The following is a 13540-nucleotide window of genomic DNA, read 5'->3' on the forward strand; positions in this document are numbered from 1 at the left end:
TATTTTCGTTAGGTAGGTACACATATTTATGTACTTAATTTTGATCATAAATGTTTGAAAATAGTTACAAATGCATGTTAAATGTACCTATATCTATATCTAACCATCCTTAATAAAGCAAAAACTACACTTATAACAATAAATTTGTACAAATTAGTTATAAATTATTTAAATTTCGATAGGAAAATACATACGTATATGATTGATCGCTGAATGGAAATCTTCTTAGCCTTTCTTTTTCAACATAACAGTAGGATACTTTCCAACAAATTTATTTTGTTATTATAATGAAACCAGTAAAGATATCATGTTTATTTCATAGGATTAATTTATAAATTATTTATAAATGAGCGGCATCCTTTTAAAAGTTACTGCATCATTCATTGGAAGCAATACTTTTCGCATCATAATCCAACTTTTAAGTCAAGTCTATGTTTAGAGAGAAGATGCTTGAAACTACATGCAATTCATCACGGTTTTTATATGTAAGTATTTTTAACGTAGTAAAATAATTCCTTAACGTCAATAAGCACTTTAAAACTATACAGGGTGTCTCATAAAACTCAGAGTACGATGTACCATGCAGTTTGTAGGTACAATATTGTTCTTTTTGTTTTAGTGTTGAATGACGGTTTTTATTATAGGTCAGATTTAAGGTACAAGGCACACGTCGTCTCAGTAAATTCGATTGCACAACATATTTACAATCATCAATACTTGTTTATCGATCGACTTTAATGATCCTTTCGAGAGTATAAATCAGATGTAACAAGCTATTGTTGCGTTCTTTATTGGTTTATGATACCTTGTAGTGCTTGAGTACGCCTAGTAACGTGTGCTGAATATTACAATATTTATATTGAAACGAAAAGAGTTTTAATGTTTTAACAAAGATTTAATTATAAACGTAATTTTTACTGTACATAAATCATATTGTAATGTTCATAAAAACCAAAGCCTTAAAAATGGTGTGTAGGCCGATATTGAGTACATACAGCAAAATGATTCTGTAAGAAATCGTTGAATAGTAATTTAAAAGTATCATATTATGGACATGGATGAGTTTCAGCAATAAATCAACGAAGAATTTCTGACAGATTAGACCAAGCAGTTTATCTGTGATTATTTCGTCCTGTGCGCGTGTACGACAGATGAACCAGACCTTCCCATCACGACTTGACCGCGTGGCGCAAGAGGTGAGACGTACACGATACGCCACTTGCCAAACTGTAATTGCCATTTTACTTAATGTCTCATAAACAGAAAAACTTAGTTTGATTATTGTTACAGGGTTTGATAGGTTGATATATTAATCTGGCGTTAGTTTACTAGCGTATCTAAGTAATGTTAAAAGAGCTTAGGCATCGCGTTGAATTCTTTTGTATTGGAACTGTAGGCACTATAATAAAAATTCGTTCAATTTATTCAAACTAAAGTACCTAAACCTATCTTAAATAAAAAATATCGTAGTTTTAAGTCATTTAGAGTTTATGAATTGTAAGGTATATTATAATAATTGTTATTAATAAATATGATTTTTCAATGATTGAGTTAGTTAATTGCTAAGAATATTGTTAAATAGCATTTTAATAAATATTTCAGTGTATTCCAAGCATAAATATTGTTATAAATTGTTTTGTATAATTCTAGCGGATTTCCGTAATAATTTAAATCAGAAGTAGCTTGATTGTTGTTAATTTGATTAGATAGCTATTTCATTTATTTTTGCCGGATTTCCGGAAAATTATTTTAAGCGGAAGTATGATTTTGTGGCTAATCTGATTAAATGTATTTCTTAAATTTATAAAGGATATCCGGTATTTCACACAATTTTATTCAAGCGGAAGTATGATTTAGTTTGACGTTTGTCAACTTGACTCCCATTTAATTATTTAAGCCGGACATCCTCTTATAAGTTTAGTTGCTTTATAAACTAGAAGTAAGACAGCCACAGTTCCACTCCGTTGGGAACGCTTGGCGAGATAACTTGTGTGGATTATTTAATACAAAAGTGAAATACGAATTTATAAGCTGTGTATTATTTATACACCCTGACCACCCCCAATAGGTCAGAAGTGGGACGGACAAGATTAAATAAAATTATCTTAACACGCTCACAGCCCGGAAAAACGTAAGTAGACCTTTCTTTTATAATATTTCTCACTAAAAATTTAAATTTGCCTACGATTTTTATTATTTTAGTCCGAAATAAGTGTAAAAAGTTTCAGTTTTTTTTTTCTCCTCCTTTTTGTTTTCCCCATTCTTTTATTCGAAAATTTGAGAAAAACAGACTAATCTAAACAGAATTATAGCTAATAGGAAATCCTAACTTACTGGCTTTGGTAGTCACGACGCTACTTTACGTCTACTGCCGCATCATTTTATTATGCAGCCTATATTTTATACAGTGTGTTTGTTTCCTTTTGCAAATTCTAAGCTTTATGGAAGTTTCAGACTGCATTATCATGGATGAAAATGATGAGATAACCCTTGGTCAAGGGTGTGGTCACAGGATAACCCGAGGTAAAGGGTTGAGTGACGGAAATGATGGCGCATCTAGTCGAGGGGAAGGACTGGTGCAGGATGAAGGAGAGTCCAGGATAGAGGCTCGTGACCGTGACATTAGTCCGGTACTTTTGACTCGATGTGTGCCTAGATCTAGGCCTAGAGCAGTAGCAAATATAAGGAGGATTGATGAAGGAAGGGACAGACATCACAGAACTCTTGAAAACAATGGAAAGGAACAGATGCAAAGGAGTGACGTGGTCATGCAAACTGAATCTCGGAGGAAGAGGAGACGCAGCCGTTCGTCATCGAAGAGGAGACGCAGCCGTTCGTCTTCGAAGAGGAGACGCAGCCGTTCGTCATCGTCTACCGATGACTCATTGCCAGCCAAGAGAAGAAGATCAAAGGTACGTCGTACGGAAACATCTGAAACGTCTGAGATGTTAGATAAATTTTTAAGTATTTTAGACCGATTCAAAGGTTCTGACAAACCCAAACTGGCTTTTGGCTCTAATAATGTAATACCAGAATTTGATCCCATGTCTAAAGAACAAAGCATGCTAACGTGGTTAACTAAAGTAGAAGAGTGTGCCCAGATATATGGTTGGGACGAAAAAGAGATCATTCATTATTCATTACCTAAATTGACTGGAGTCGCAAAGACATGGTATCAAGGTCTGCCTACTTTAATGTTTACATGGTTAGAATGGAAAAAAAAGTTGATTGAATCTTTTCCTTGCCGTGAGGACTATGCAGAACTTTTGACGGAGATGTTGGCCAAGAGAGTAAAATATGGGGAATCTCTGGAGCACTATTATTATGCAAAAACAAATCTGCTCAATCGCTGTAAAATATCAGGGAGACAAGCTGTAGATTGCCTTTTGTATGGGATTGAAGACCGTGCCGTAAAAGTTGGCGCTCAGGCAGCACAGTTTAGTGAGCCTGAGCAAGTTCTCAAATATTTTAGGACAGTGAAAGTTGGTCCCAACCGTGAGCCTGGTACTGAAAAACTCAACGAGCGTAGGTTCTTATCCACCAAGCCGAATGCGACTAGATCCAATGGCGTCAACAACAGTATACGTTGTTTTAATTGTGGTGAGGTTGGACACCCTAGTTTTAGGTGTAATAAAACTCTAATCAAATGTACTAATTGCGAGAAACTAGGGCATCGGGCAGCCGATTGCTATAGGAATATAAATAAATCTAATAACGAACAAAATAAATCTCAGATTCAGGGTACAGAAAAAAATGAAAAACAAGTTTCTGAAGTAACCACTGATAATGCCCCTGATGCTAATTCTAAATACATCTTTACAATTAAAGTTAATGACTTACCTGTCACTTGTCATGTGGATTTAGGAAGTCAGTGTTCATTGATTAGGGCAAGTAACGCTAAGTCTATGGGCTTAAAAATTGCTTGTAGGGATAATTTACCTGTACTGCGCGGAATTGGAGCTAACCTAGTGCACCCGCTTGGTTTATCAGTAGCTATGGTAGAAGTTCAGGGCTTAAAGGAAATTATTGATATGTACGTAGTAGAAGACTATGTCTTGACTCACCCAGTCTTACTAGGTCACACTTTTACGGAAAGACCTGATATCCTAATCACAAAGACCCCAAATGAAATAATATTTCAAAGGATGAATCAAATTAAAGTTCCTCTTAAAGCTGCTAAAACCATCACTATTCCAAGTAACACATTACGAGCAGTTGAAGTATCCACAGATATACAAGGAACCTATTGCGCTTGCGTCCATGGATCCATGAGAGGGTGTAGCGGTGCGGAATATTATTTACTGCCAGGCATGTACAACATTGGGAACGGACGCGGGGTGCTTTTGATTTACAATGTCTCACCTAAATCCATTAGCGTTGAAGAAGGCACTTTACTAACGCGAGCTTTGCAGAAACACAACGTCCTACCTGAAAGCACTCTAAGTTCCTGCAGCGTAGTATTTGATGATTCCAAGATTTCAGATGAGATACACTGCAACGTTAAACTATCAAAGGATGAAAATACTGAGCTACGATCATTATTATCAAAATACTCTGATTGCTTTAGTAGTGGTCTCAAGGATCTTGGTTTCACAAACGTCACCGAGATGGTAATAGAATTGCAGGACTCCGAACCAGTCGTTTACCGCCCATACCGCATGTCACATGCTGAAAGATCTCTGGTAAGGGATATGGTCAAAGAGATGGTGGATAGCGGCATCATCAGAGAGTCTTCATCTCCATACGCAAGTCCTATAGTTTTGGTCCAAAAGAAAACAGGTGAGAAACGGTTATGTATAGATTACCGTGCATTGAACAGGAAGACCAAAAAGGAACACTACCCTCTACCTAGGGTTGAAGACCAGCTGGATCTACTTGCAGGTAACACTCTGTTTACCTCACTAGACTTAGCATCTGGCTACTACCAGATCCCTATCGCTGAAGACAGTCGTGATTTTACTGCTTTTGTCACACCAGACGGGCAGTACGCATTCAATCGCATGCCCTTTGGCCTTGTAAACGCTCCATCAGTTTTCCAGCGAACCATCAACAAAATACTTAATGATGCAAAGGTGAAGTATGCCCTTATATATATGGATGATGTGCTGATACCATCAAAAGACTTTTCTGAGGGGATGCAACGACTTGAAGAAGTTTTGCAGCTTCTCAGAAATGGAGGACTGACACTTAAGCTGAGTAAGTGTAATTTCTTCTTAGAATCTATAGATTTTCTGGGATTTGAGGTAAGCTCTAACGGAATCCGTCCAGGTAGCCGAAAAACTGATGCTGTATCCAAATTCCCAACACCCAGAAACCAGCACGAACTACGTCAGTTCTTGGGTCTGTCAGGATTCTTCAGACGTTTTATCAAAGGGTATGCTACAATTACTTCCCCACTGACAGATCTCCTCAAGAAAGACAAGCCGTGGGCTTGGGGCACGGTTCAGGACGAAGCTTTTGCAAGAGTGAAGGAGATGCTTGTCGATAGACCTGTTCTAGCTCTGTATGATCCGAAAGCCGATACTGAACTGCACACAGACGCCAGTAAGGTAGGTTTAGCCGGTATACTTATGCAGCGCAACGGTAATGGTGTCATGCAGCCAGTATCCTACTTTAGTCGGAAGACTACTATCGACGAAGGTAAAATGCATTCTTACGAATTGGAAACCTTAGCAGTGATCGCTTCACTAAACCGGTTCAGAGTTTATCTTGTAGGAATCGTATTTAAAATCTTGACAGATTGCAATGCTCTGAGGTCTACCCTTACCAAGCGAGATCTAATCCCCCGCATCGCTCGCTGGTGGGTCCAGTTGCAAGAATATGATTGCACGATCGAGTATCGACCGGGTGTACGGATGTCCCATGCTGACGCATTGAGCAGAAACCCAATCGACGACCAATCAAGTGAGTCGCATGTGTTAGACATCTTGCCGGTGCAACAGTTAGATCAGACTAATCGAGACTGGATTGCGACGGTCCAAAGTGCCGACGATGAAGTAAAAAAGGTAAGAGACATTTTGTCTGATCCCAGCACTGGTCAGGCTATAGATGTACACAAAAATTATAAACTTAAAAATGGCTGTGTGTATCGAGTGGTTGGGGACTCCATTAAGTGGTTGGTACCAAAAGGAGTACGTTGGCAGATTTTAAAGAAGAACCATGATGACGTAGGTCATTACGGATTCGAAAAGACGCTGCAACGTATCCAGGAACATTATTGGTTCCCCAAAATGCGGCGCTTTATAAAAAAGTATGTTTCCTCTTGTCTAGAGTGTGCCCACCACAAAACACCGGGAGGGAAACGCGAAGGAGAGCTTCATCCCATCGAGAAGGTAAGCATTCCCTTTCATACAGTTCATGCAGACCACCTGGGACCTTTTGTGAAAAGCAAAAAAGGGAACTGTTACCTTTTGGTCCTAGTCGATGGCTTCACAAAGTTTGTAAATATAACTCCAGTAAAAAACACAAAGTCAGTCACAACAGTGCGAGTCTTAAAAGAACATGTGAGTTATTTCGGCGTGCCAACTCGACTCATCACAGACAAGGGTTCCAGCTTCACAAGTAAGGTATTCAAAGATTTTATTACCTCATCTGGCATTAAACATATCGTAAATGCAGTTGCCACTCCTAGAGCCAATGGGCAAGTCGAGAGGTTCAATAGGACTATCCTGGATGCACTCTCAGCATCAGGCCATGGCGGTGACGACAAATCTTGGGACGATCACATACCCGATATACAGGTTGGTATTAATACTACCAAGCACAAAACCACACAAAAATCCCCGTCGGAATTACTTTTTGGGTTTAACATAACCAGCAGGACGGAAGGGATATTAAATACGGTAATAAATGATACCCTCAATCAAACTCCCGTAGATGAGTTGCAGGACTTGAGAGATGAAGCTAGCGCAAAAATTTGTGAGCAACAAAACAAAGATAGGCTAAACTTTAATAAAAAACGAAAACCCGCGAGACAATATAAAGAAGGAGATCTGGTACGCGTAGAAAGACAGGTCCCACATGATGGAAAATCCCAAAAACTCGTTGTAAAATATCAAGGACCTTATCGCATAATGAAAGTGCTCCCTAACGATAGATTCTTGGTTGAGGATACCCCGCTCACACGTAAAAATACAAGGTATGAGGCAATTGTCTCAATTGATAAAATACATCCTTGGCTTAACTTCTCCAGAGATTATGAATCTGATGAACCCAGCACAGTTTCTAGCGAAAGCGAATAGCCGCAGTGTTTGTTAAATGTGCTATTCATAGATAAATGTATAGTGTGTATAATTTTTGCTGTGCAAAAAAATGTAAAGCATGTTAAGAATAAGAGAACATTTATAATTATGTAAAATATAATTTTTGTCTAAAGTAATCTTAAATAATAGTATTATTACTTATATTTGTTGTATAAATCCTTAGTCTTTTGATTTAAAATTATAAATATTATAGGAACATAGTTAAAAAATATTTTATTATAATGTTTGAAAGTTTTTTCCCTATATTGTCCTAAGATGGTTTCAAATTCTCACTTAATTTTCTTTCTTAAATATTAAAGCGAAGGGACTCGCTCTTTACTAGGATGGCCGAGCTGTAAGGTATATTATAATAATTGTTATTAATAAATATGATTTTTCAATGATTGAGTTAGTTAATTGCTAAGAATATTGTTAAATAGCATTTTAATAAATATTTCAGTGTATTCCAAGCATAAATATTGTTATAAATTGTTTTGTATAATTCTAGCGGATTTCCGTAATAATTTAAATCAGAAGTAGCTTGATTGTTGTTAATTTGATTAGATAGCTATTTCATTTATTTTTGCCGGATTTCCGGAAAATTATTTTAAGCGGAAGTATGATTTTGTTGCTAATCTGATTAAATGTATTTCTTAAATTTATAAAGGATATCCGGTATTTCACACAATTTTATTCAAGCGGAAGTATGATTTAGTTTGACGTTTGTCAACTTGACTCCCATTTAATTATTTAAGCCGGACATCCTCTTATAAGTTTAGTTGCTTTATAAACTAGAAGTAAGACAGCCACAGTTCCACTCCGTTGGGAACGCTTGGCGAGATAACTTGTGTGGATTATTTAATACAAAAGTGAAATACGAATTTATAAGCTGTGTATTATTTATACACCCTGACTGTTGGGTTTTATAAGTAAAACCAGTGGATTAAAAGGATTGTAAAGATATATTGAAGAATAGTTTTCACACGACACAGGAAGGTATTGGTGGAAGAACAAAGTGACTTTTCTATTGACATAATAATCTACTATAGACAATAGAACTAAACCATTGGTTGAGTTTACAAACTCTTTTCAACACTTTCCCTTAAACCAACCAATAGTTATAATGCCTGAACTCATATCCCTAAGTATTTCACACTAAATAATAAGCCTCAGGAAATACATGAGTTACACTAAGTTATGTTACATAAAATGTTCACCAACATAACAACAATAAACATAAACAGTTAAAACTTAAACATCCAACAATAAACAGTTAACGAATCTATTATGTTTCATAATAGGCAGAGGCTTTGTCAATAGATCCGCTGGCATTTCATCAGTTGGACAATACTTCAACTGCACCGCATTTTCTGACACAACTTGTCTAATAAAATGATGCCTAACATCAATATGTTTAGTTCTCGAATGGTACATTTGGTTGACACTTAACTTTTGAGCAGATTGGTTATCGTTATACATAGTTACACAAACATTGATACCTAACAATTCATGTAAGAAAGAGCGAATAAACAACGCTTCCTTACAGGCATCAGACAGTGCCATGTATTCGGCTTCAGTACTGCTGAGAGCCACCGTTTTCTGCTTTCGACTTTCCCATGAGACTAAGTTATTACCAATTTTGAATACATACCCTGTGTATGACTTCCTATCCACTGCACTAGCTGCCCAATCAGCGTCCACGTAGGCAGTGAGACTTAGTCCATTCTTCTCGAACGTCAAACAATGATTAATTGTACCTTTCAAATAGCGTAGGACACGCTTTGCAGCTTTCCAGTGAACTTCAGCATAGCTTTGATTGAACTGGCTCAATGAACTCACGGCATATGCAATGTCCGGCCTGGTACATACTGCAACATACATAAGGCAACCAATTAAATTTCTATAGTTAAAGTTACCTAATTTCTCAGCTTTATGAAGTTTCAGTCCAGCTTCCATGGGAGTACTAGCTGGCTTGCAATCCGACATCTGGAATTTATTCAGAACCGTCTGAATATAGTTCGACTGGTCCAGAGTAATCCTGCCATCCTTGTTTGTAATCTTCATACCTAGTATGTGGTGCGCTGCACCCAAGTCTCTCATGGCGAACTCCTTCATAAGCTTGTCTTTCAGCTTCTTCTTTTCTTCAGCAGAACATGACGTAAACAGTAATATGTCATCAACGTAAATACTGATTATCATCGGCTTTCCCTGATGCGATTTGAAATAAACACATGGTTCTGTACTTACTTTCTTAAAACCGAAGTTTTGAGTCAAAGCAGTATCCAACTTATCATACCATGACTTTGCAGCTTGCTTGAGTCCATAAATGGCCTTATTAAGTTTGTACACCTTTCCATTTCCTCCTTTTATTTCAAATCCTTCAGGTTGCTCCATGTAAACCTGCTCCTTTAAATCTCCATTCAGGAAAGCAGTAATTACATCCATATGGTCAATCTCCATATTATACTCTGCAGCGATAGCTAACAACATTCGTATAGTTGAATATCTTACGACCGGAGCAAACGTTTCTTCATAATCGACGCCATAGGTTTGCGTATAGCCCTTCGCAACTAGCCTGGCTTTGTATCGAAGAATTTCTCCATCAAGCCCCCTTTTTCTTTTGAACACCCATTTACATTTCACCGCTTTGTGATTAGCCGGCCTATCAACTAGAGTCCAACAGTTATTCTTCTTAAAAGAATCATACTCATCTGACATAGCAGCTCTCCATTGCTCAGCCTCGCTTCCACTCATTGCCTCTCGAACGGTGGTCGGCTCGTCACTGGCAGAACTCTGCATGCCGCAGTTGAAGGCGGCAAACTCAGCACTCTCTTCATAGTCCGTGTCTTCTTCCAGTGAAGAACTGCCTGGAACGTACGTCGAATCCAACGGATCATCTATTTCACCAGATGTTTCAGCATCCTCAGAGTCATCTTTTGAATTATTATCAATCACTGAATCGGAATTTATGTCATCAGATTGATTTAATCCCTCAACAGATGGCTCTGTAGGTTGTTCATTACACTCAGACAAACTACTATTAGAGTCATTCATGTTAGGTGGCGGGCTATGCATGAATACCATATTCATATCAACCTTATCATCATGTGACAATTCCTTAGTTTTAAATTTATCCTCTAGGAATACCACATCCCTCGCTATTGTGAATTTACGAGGATCAGTTGGGTCTATCAGTCTGTACCCCTTTGTTTCCGTACAGTACCCAACAAATCTCCATAGCTTGCTCTTTGAATCTAGTTTCTTTCGATTCTTTACTAAAGCATACGCTATACATCCAAAAACTCTAAGATTTTTGAGGTCTACCTTCTTATTTGTCCACGCTTCCTCAGGAGTAGCACCCATAACAGCTCTGGTTGGGCTTCGATTCTTCAGGTAAACAGCGGTGTTCACTGCTTCAGCCCAATACTCCATGCCCAAGCCAGCTTGCTGCATCATGCAGCGGGCTGCCTCCATCACAGTTCGGTTTGCTCGTTCAACCACTCCGTTCTGAGCAGGCGAATGCGGCACTGTCGTCTGGTGCCGTATTCCAGCCTCTTTGAGAAACTTCTGAAACTGAGAATTGACAAATTCACCACCTCCATCACTTCTTAGGATTTTTATTTTTCGCTCGGTTTGGTTCTCTACCAACGCCTTGAAATGTCGAAAACTTTCAAATGTTTCATTTTTAGTTTTTAAAAAATAAACATAAGTTTTCCTTGTAAAATCATCTATAAACAGCAAAAAGTATCTTGCTCCACTGAACGACGGCTTCTGCATAGGCCCACACAGATCCGTGTGCACTAAGCCAAGTATCTCATCAGCCCTACTAGATGACTTCGATGGGAAAGGAAGTCTAGATTGCTTTCCCTCAATGCAAGCCACACATGACTTATAATCAGCACTATCATACTTAATTCCAGTAGCCATACCTCTATTCAGGAGACCCATGCTCCTAGAGTTTAGGTGACCTAGCCGCTGATGCCACACCTCTTGAGATACCTTGGAACTCGATGAAGCCAAGGACGCAGACTGCTGCACTTCCTCCTTCACATTGCCATTCCCTTGAGATGCCTTGCGGCTAGTCGAAGTCGAGGAAACACACTTCTTAGATTCCTCCTTCATCGCACCATCCTGTGAACATACTAAAGTATTACCTAACCCCAAGCTAGATAACGGTGGCTCTCTAGCTACTTTCGATGCTACCTTACACTGCTCTCTGACACCTACAATGTCGAGCCGGTAAACACCATTGATCTGAGTAGCGCTACCTAGAAACTCACCGTCAGCATTAGTTATTTTACAGTGCTCTTTAGTAAATACAACTTTATGGCCCTTTCTTGTCATTGCACTCACCGACAATAAATTTGTGGTTAGTTGTGGTACAAAATAGACATCACTTATTGTCCTTAAGCAACCACCCTTAAGTTGCACCTTGACCTGACCCATTCCAGCGGTATTGATATAGTCTCCGTTTGCGATCTTCACAGTAGCCGGTTTATCCGATACAAAATCGTACATAACTGACCGATCATTGCACATGTGATCCGTCGCGCCTGAATCAATGTACCACTGTTTTTCACTCACAACACTAACACTTAGCGCCGTTAACAGAGCTGAATGGTCTGTGCTTCCTTCCTTGTCCTCGCCTTGCCCCGACTTCCCTCCAGACGTCACCAGTGGACAGTTCCGCATCAGGTGACCAGCCTCCTGGCACGTGAAGCACTTCTTCACCAGTGCCGAAGCTGATCTAGTATCCTGATCGTCCTCCCGTCTGTGGTCATCCTGCAGCAACTTTGCCTCCACAGTCTCGCTGGCTAGTTTTATATTGCCATGCAACTGCTCTCCAAAGGCTAAATTTGAACTCGACATTGTTTAGTTTTTAACAATTTCGTTTTCACAATAACAACTGCGCCGGCCGGCCTCGGCTCCCGGACAAATTTTCAAACTGTGATACTTCGTGTGATATTTCAAAAATCTTACTACCAAATGGTCCTGGGCCCATAACCTGTTGGGTTTTATAAGTAAAACCAGTGGATTAAAAGGATTGTAAAGATATATTGAAGAATAGTTTTCACACGACACAGGAAGGTATTGGTGGAAGAACAAAGTGACTTTTCTATTGACATAATAATCTACTATAGACAATAGAACTAAACCATTGGTTGAGTTTACAAACTCTTTTCAACACTGACCACCCCCAATAGAATGTATAATATCACTGTTTCAATTATAATTGTTGTGTGACATAGTTTATTCATAACATTAATATAATATAACCGAATAAATCAAAAGTATTTCAAAATTACTCAGTTTCCGTGTGTTTGAGGAGTACACAAAAAACGACTTCTTAAAATATTTTGTGCTTGAATCTGACATATTTTTAACTAGTTACATAATCTTATATTAACATACAAACGATGTGTGAGAGATGACTATCTTGCCGCGTTCATAAACAATAAATCGTAAGTAATTGGCAAGAGGCCAAAATGCTTTCGTCAAAACGCCGTGTGGTTGAGTTATTGGAAATTGCCATATTGGGATATCTACACCCTCGTTTCCAAAATTAACTGAGAAGCCACTTCAACAAAAATGAAGGCATATATCTGCCGTATTGTATTTTTGTCACTTGATCACAAATGTACCGCTAAAGCTGGGAGAATTCGTAGTTAATTACTATAGAAGTAAATGTTTTGTCCATTTGGTTTATCACATGTTTTAGGCGTGTATCGCATTGTATTGGTTGGTGTCTCTGCTGCTTACTGAATAAACAAGAGCCCAAAAGAGATCTCGGTACAGTTTATAAGACTATTGCATATAATTCGAGGTGTCTTAAATATAGCTCTCAATTTGAAACGGTTCATATTAGATATTTTATTTAATAAAATATGTATTGTAAAATTTTATGTAGGATTCGGTAAATTTTTATGTATGTTGAAAAACAAGTTTGTATTGCAAGCAAAACGTGCTTCAATTATTTCAATGGTCTAACTGATGGGCTCAGAACTGTTATTCACACCTCCAATATTCTTTATTGACCATAAATAAAAACAAATATTAACACGTTGTGATAGTTATCCTCATCAACATTGAACATTTCAACTGTTATAAAATACTTTAAGCCAAAAATTGTTACAAAATACGCATTGACTTATCTTAAAAAGTTTAAACCAAGTTTACAGCGTTTTGCAGATTCATAAGGCTTTTGACAGCCACAGGCGTTTTGACAACACATTATGTTATTTTTCTGCCCTTACCTCAATAAGTATATAGATAATTATTACGGTAAAAGATTAAAATGT

At 38.1% G+C, this 13540-nt stretch overlaps 1 protein-coding gene across 1 annotated transcript in view; it reads right to left on the bottom strand.

Annotated features, from left to right (window-relative positions):
- The window catches only part of LOC105389437 (dual oxidase), a 49203-nt gene that overhangs the window by 21702 nt on the left and 13961 nt on the right, over positions 1-13540 (bottom strand). The window lies entirely within an intron of this gene.

This window comes from Plutella xylostella, chromosome 8 (assembly GCF_932276165.1).
Source record: "Plutella xylostella chromosome 8, ilPluXylo3.1, whole genome shotgun sequence".
In the NCBI taxonomy this organism is placed as follows: domain Eukaryota; kingdom Metazoa; phylum Arthropoda; class Insecta; order Lepidoptera; family Plutellidae; genus Plutella; species Plutella xylostella.